Below are 6,961 nucleotides of genomic sequence, written 5' to 3'. Positions count from 1 at the left end.
TTGCCATAAGCTGTATGTTTACATATGTTTGGCTTTTATTTGTCATGTATATAACTAACTCTCCATTCAATGTTTTTGTCTTGTTCTGTTTTTTTTGTTACCATGGCATGGGGGTGTAATGATTAATTGTTGCCAAGCAACAGTTTGTCCTAGCCATCTGATGGCTAACCATCATGTCAGTGTCCTTTAACCCATTAAAGCCTGGACCAAGTAAATTACCTTGAAGACTAAATTTTCAGCTAAAATATCAGGACCAAACTCCAATATTTTTACGCTTGTTTTCATAACTAATAGGTTAACTTAAAAACTAAAAATATTGGCCTGGGTCTATGACATGGGATGCCTTTTCGTTTTGACATGTTTTGTTAGATTTTGTTTTTTGGAAGTCTTCTAAAGCAGAGATCTTCAACCCCTAGGGCGTCCTCAGAGTTGCTGCAAGGGGGCCACCAAATTATTGTTAGATGGTTTGAAATAATAAAAAAATGAAAACAGATCGTAAAATTTACATTAACATGCATCCAAAATATTATAAGTGGAGACAATTCTTTTTTGAATGTAGACAAACCTGATGATAGGCTTACTGACCTACAGCTGAGGTGAGGCAAGTCAGCCATCCACAGATACAGTTGAGCTTAAAGCTTTAGTGCGTAACTTTTTGATATTTATGAATGTCCATTACATTCAAGCCATTGCCAAATTAGTTGCTACAAAGCCAATTAGAGCTCCACACAACTCTCTCTGTATTTCTCAGTATGGATATGTTCAGAAGATTGTGGCGTCCGGGCATTTTCCCACACAGAAAGATAATTACCTATTCTGAAGAGTCCATCATGTTTTTGTTAACCCTCTCTGTCCTCCTTGGCTACCAGCAACTGTGTGGAGGAGGGGTGAGGGTGGTGCGCGGTCAAGTAAGGTTTGTATCATGTGGACATGCCAACAGTTTTGTTGTTATTACTTAGAATTCCTCATGGGGGCCGCAGAAACTACGCACTATAGCTTTAAGGATTTTATGTGCCACTTTTTTTTCTGACAAACTTTTTATGCCACATTTTTAACATTAAAAACATGATGTATAGATATATGAATATGGCAGACATTTTTATTTTAAAAGCTTGGTATTTAGGATTTAGGCTACCCTACACATTATTTAAGGCCCAGTTTAATATGCAACTCAACTGTATAAAATATATGTGGTAAGGGGTCCCTGCTCCGTCTCTTTTTCAGCTGAGGGGTCCTTGGCCTAAAAAACGTTGAAGACCCCTGTTAAGACCCCTAAAATAATGTGGAAGAGTTTACATTCAAAAGTGCACTGTACAGTATCTTACCGGCAATGTGTATTTTTATTTAAAGCTGTTTCATCACTAGTTTTCTTATCAACTATGAATGAAATGCCTTTGTGTAATATGGATGGTGTTGCTTGTAGTAACTAACACAGAATTATCATCCAGCTCTGCAGTTCCTCTCAGCTCTTCAAGTTTTTCAGCATCTTTTAGCTCATTGTTTTGGTTTTATGATACCCGCAAATTTTAATCTCACCACTCTCATCAGCTTTTGTTTTCAGCTGCAACAGGCAGCTGTTTTCAGTAACAAAGCTCTATCTGCTCAGCACCAAACAACAGACAGACACAGTTAGTGACTTGTGGGTGAACACACAGGAGCATAGCAGCAAAAGAGAAAGAAATTTCCCTCAGGAGGTGGTGGAGACCAAAACTAAACTAAAAGAATAGAAAAAGAGAGAGAGAGTTTATACTACACATTGATCAGATGGCCAGAAATGCAACTCTAAATTATTTTTGTTGGATGTGTAAACAGACATATTATTTATGATACCCAAGCTATCATTCAGGAACCTAATTCAGGCATCAATAGATAACAGGTTACAAAACTATGGACGATCACAATCACTTGATTAGATCTGCTGCAGAATCATGAAGATTTCAATTCCAAAAAAGACATTATTAACGTATTACAAAAGTTTTAAAGGATCTGCTTCATTTGATTTGATGTTATGGCTCTGGGTCATTATATCAAATACCTTGTACAGGTACAGTGGTACAATGTACAGTATAGTTGTCAACATGTTTTGGAAAAAAGGTCTCAAAGGAATTTTTTCGGTCAGCAGGTCAAGTAAACATCTGCCCCACTTCCAGCCTCCACACAAACAAAAACAATCTAGAAAACACACATGTATTGGTGGTGCGTGATTTATGGACTAAGCAGATATACTTTTACCTCACCCCTTTATTTTTCATTGAATCCTCAAGAGTCTGAGGTGTTTCACTGGTCTGGCAGTTTTTTTCTGTTAATAGATGTTCATTAAAATCCAATTGCATATTTGGATGTGTTTTCATTTTCTGCATCTAACAAGTACAATTAAAATGTGTTCAGTGATTCAATGTCACTGTCTCTGTGGACCTTTAAAGCGTTTTGGTCAAAAATACTAATTAGTGTCAGATTTCCACTGTAGATTAATTTACTCTTTTTTTCCACACACGCAGACAAGCTCTGGTCTCTCTAATGAGGCCTGTCGAGGAGAGAAGAGAGGAAGTACAGGTGGCAGCTTTCTAATTATGTCCCCAGTGGTTGACTACATTACCCAGAAATCCCAGGCCTCTGACAGGTGGGTGGGTGGGTGGATTGGAGATGGACCATCACTGGGATGAATGACAATTTTAATGAATCATTTCCTTAGTTATTCCATTAGGGAAGGGAGTGGGCTTATGTTTCCATTAAAGTAGTGCATTTTTGTTGTCTCTGCACAGTAGAATTGAAATCACTCTGTAATATGAGTCTTTCTGTGGTCAGACCACGTTGTGCTCATAGCACAGCTACATAGCACATCTACAGCGATCTGCTGCCACACTGAAAAGCCATTGGAATTAATGGGGTTGAGAGCACATCGGTACCATTGCCGCCTTTGGTCTGAAAGGCCCATTGCCTGTCAAGACTTTTTTAAAGTTGTATTTTTTGTCAACCATGCAAAAAAAAACATTAGAGGCCGTGCTTTTTTGGTTCAGATTGATGCTGTTGATACTAAGAAAACACAAAACCTTTTGATCATGTTTTTTTTTTTTTATCATAAGGTCCAACTCTTATTATGCACCTACTACATTATTTTCTGATTCTGCATGTTATTCCATGTTGTGATTTGAATCACTGAGGTTACAGAACTACCTGTTGCTGTGTGTTAAATCTAACAGGACAATGTATGTATGGTCTTATTTTGTTTAGGGACGCATGCTTTAAATTAGGATTGATAGTTTATGCTTTGTGAGCGGAAAAAACATCTTTAACTGTGTCAACGCTCAGTGGTTGCACAAGCAATGACATGCTGCAGTCATTAGTTGACCACCAAGTAAAGTCAATCGAGAATCAGAGCTAACATTAGCAAGCTAGTTAGCTTACCTTCCGTGTGAAATACAAACTGTTTCCATTGCACTTTGGCACATTTTGCTTTTAATGATATACCAACTTTTCCAACTTAGCCAGGCCTAGTAAATTTTTAGCAATATTTTTCAAATTTTTTCTCTTTCAAATTTTCAGCATTACCGCTCAGGATTTTTATACACAAAATAAAAATGTGCATATAATCACATAATAATATAACTTCACAAAATAATTTGAGTCTCCTTTAAAAAATGGAAAATCATTAAAAAAAATGTCACAAAAGGTAAAGTCAGTTTGACTTTGAACACCTTAAATCAATAACTGACTTGACAACTGTATGTGCATTTCTTCACTACTGGAAAACAATCTCTCAATATCCCCTTCATTCCCTCTTCTTGTTTGGATAAACAGTAGTTGTCTTTTAGAAAACGGTCATGGGAGCAGGCCGAAGCTTCCTTGGCAGTGATTTGTGTGGAGGGAGTCAGGTCCCATCTGTTCCCTGTCCACGGGGGATGTCGGGTTAGCCAGCCAGTCTCCAGCCCAACCACACTCCCCCCTCACATCTCCACTCCCCCGTAACACCCAGAGAGAGGATAATGAGAACAGGGAGAGGGGGCACCGCACATAACCGGGCAGCATGCTTGTCTGAGCTCCCGCCTCGCCACGTCTCGTCCCCTCGTCCCTGTCATATAGACTCAGAGCCTTGACTGGTCGCATGTGATCAGAGCAATCAAGAGGTATTCATCAAATGCAGATAAGCTGTTTGACATGTATCCTACTGACTGTTGCTTCAGTGATTCTTGCTATTCAATCACAGACAGTAGCACTCAAACGGTAAATTAATCCACCCATTTAAAAAAAGAAGCATAGGCCTGTAATTTCTCACTTTCTACCCATGAACATAAATTTGGTTTAGCATCAAGTCCTTTTTGCCTTTATAAAGGGGGATAACAAAGCAAAGTTTACTGTGAAAGTCAGTAATAACACCAAAAAGGAACTTTGTACTAAAATTCTGCAGCTCACTTACAGTGCTGTGTGTGTTTTGGATTGCTTCCTCCTTTCACCATTAAACATTCAGTGGTACAAATGCAAGCAGGCCAAAGCACAGCTTGAAATATTTCATTGAACTATGTATTTAAAAGGAGAATGTGTCAAAGAATGCAGCTTTTACATTTAGTTTTGTGTTATTTTTATACTCTTCTTTAGAGCCAGTGAGTCAGACTAAGATGTCAAGCTCACTTCTCTTTAAGTGTCATCATTTTTCTCTCTAATAGAGAATCAATCAATTCTTCCTCCCCTGACAGCAGCTTGGACAAGCCTTTCTGTAAACACTGTCTGAGATGTGACTAACAGGCCACCGTGATTTGTGTCTAGCCCCTCCCAGATGACGTCTTTCATTTCCCCACACACCTCTCGGCCCGCAGAGCTCTGACAAATTTTCACTATTCAGGGTTAGACTGAGCATTAAGTCAGTTATTCCAGCTTGTTGAAAACCAACTCATTGTCTGGCACAGCCGGAGCCCACAGTGATCCGGCCAGACGCTGGAGGCTTAAAATTTCATGACTTAACAGTGTGACCAGATGTTCCAGTGACCGTCACACGTTTGCAGTGTAACAGATGAGCTCCGACATCACACTCTCTGCCGGCCAGAAGAGGCTGAGACACATCCGCACAAAAAAAGGAAAACTCTTTACGGGCTTTCACTATCTGAAAATGAAATTACCCTCACTCTGCCTGCACAACACAATGGGCTTAGATTTGCAAGTTTGAATAAAAGTGTGTTCCCCTCGTACGACTTCTGAATACTTGATAATATTGTATCTCCATTCTTTTTACCCTCTGCAAGATTAGAGTTACTCGAAGGAGCCACAGTCATCACAATTGTGTTTGTCTAATTTTTCAGTATCTCATCCTGTTCGGCTTCACATTCATGTTTGTTGTGTTTGTTTGATTGGTTGCGCTCACGTAAACACAACAAAAAGGCAAAAACACCTGGATCATTTTTTGAGGGCAGGCTGGAATTCAAGTGTGTGGAGGGTGGATATGGTCCTTGTTGGAACCCGGGTCAGACGATCATTAAAATATTGATTGAGACATTCAGATCATCTTGGCACAGAGACTGTTTGCAGGATATTAGTTCACTAAGAAAACAACGTTGGACTGTTAATTGCATTTTGAAATTCAGACATTCATTAAAATTAAATATATAAATAAATTATGCAACATTGTCTATGACCACAACTGATATTTATTTCAAAGCAATTTATCCTGTCTATACTGCGAGTGTGTGTATACGTGGTCAGGGTGGAGTCTCTCCTGCACAGGTCAACAACACTACATAGGAACTAGTCTGTTTCAGGCATGCAGATATTCTTTAGACACAGATGTAATTATATCAGCATTATATTGCATGTTAATTATATTAACGTGTTCAATACATTCTCTGGAATACTCTTTTTAGCATGTTGTGTACTATTGTATGTCCAAAATTCACTATAAATATCTACTAAATTAGCTGTAATGACTTTGTATTGTCTGAAAGCTTGGTGTTAAGTGACATTGTGTAACAAAAAATCTGATCTTTTACAGTATTTAGTAAGACATGTAAAAGTTCAGGTTTTAATTATGAATCTCACCTGTGTTATTAATATGTTCAGCAGAAAGTGTCTGAAACGATGTAAATTGCTGCATTTAGGTGCAGTTGAAAATTCTCCATGTTCACCATCCTTGTGCTTTTTTACGTGTTAAGTTCATGAATTATGCAACCAGCGTGAAAGAGGTGTAAATTTGTTTGTGTAGTGTGGCGGCTCAGGGTTAATTCATTTACACTTTTTTTCACATTCACCTCTCCCTGGATGTCACACACACACACACACACTTGCATCTGCCTACACGCCTACTAATCTACACACATTGAAAGGACGCAAAAAAAGCCCAGAGGTCAGAGGGGCAGTGGAGAACTGGAGGAGTAAAGCTTTGAGTCACTCTCCACCTCCTGCTGCTCCTTCGTACCTGTTGGGGACATCTGACTGTTTGATGTGTGTGACAGCGGTACAGAGAACACCCCACCCTGCAGTTCTGATCTGGTCTAATCGTGGAACCACCGCCGCGCTCTCCTGCCGATTTGCATCCTGTCACCTGCAGGGGAAAAGGTCAATCCAGGTAACATTACAGCTCAAAAGGCAGGTAACTCACGAGTATTTGTACTGTCCCACACTCCGCCCACTCCCCCCCTCCCTTCCTCTCAGTGCACCTTTCAAATCCAGCCACAACAGCTAAAAAACACCATTGTTGCACTCGTCCAGTGGTGGAATTTATTTACACTTTACTTTGGTGTAAACTTCATGCACTAGTATTGACTACCTGTTATTTTTGTTTCTTCATGCTTCATTATTTTGTTTTCCACTTTTTTTTAAATATCTATTCTACTGTTCTTCTGTGATACTTCCCCGCATGAGATCCAGAAGGTGGATCTTATTTATTTTGGAGAATTTGCAATTTGTGACAGTTATGTATTTTGAAAGAAAAAAAAAATACATAAATATATATATATATATATATATATATATATAT

The sequence above is a fragment of the Etheostoma spectabile genome, chromosome 22 (assembly GCF_008692095.1).
Source record: "Etheostoma spectabile isolate EspeVRDwgs_2016 chromosome 22, UIUC_Espe_1.0, whole genome shotgun sequence".
Lineage (NCBI taxonomy): Eukaryota > Metazoa > Chordata > Actinopteri > Perciformes > Percidae > Etheostoma > Etheostoma spectabile.
The sequence above is the reverse complement of the archived record's forward strand: the minus strand, read 5'-3'. Positions refer to the sequence as shown.